Genomic DNA, 209 nt, shown 5'->3' with positions numbered 1-209 from the left:
TTATATGTAGGTGTTGAAAGCAACAAGTTCAAAGTGAGCTACATTATTCCTTTGTGGAGGCAACATCGTAGTAAGTATTGTTTCATATGGGGTTCATTTCTTGCTTACTTAGAAATTGTTTTTTGAACTTTGTTAATATGAGGTTGTTAAATGGACAAATATATATGTTTAAGATATATGAACTTTCTTAGTATTGGTAGAATTTTGGG

The sequence above is a fragment of the Benincasa hispida genome, chromosome 10 (assembly GCF_009727055.1).
Source record: "Benincasa hispida cultivar B227 chromosome 10, ASM972705v1, whole genome shotgun sequence".
Lineage (NCBI taxonomy): Eukaryota > Viridiplantae > Streptophyta > Magnoliopsida > Cucurbitales > Cucurbitaceae > Benincasa > Benincasa hispida.
Note: the sequence above shows the minus strand (reverse complement) of the source record.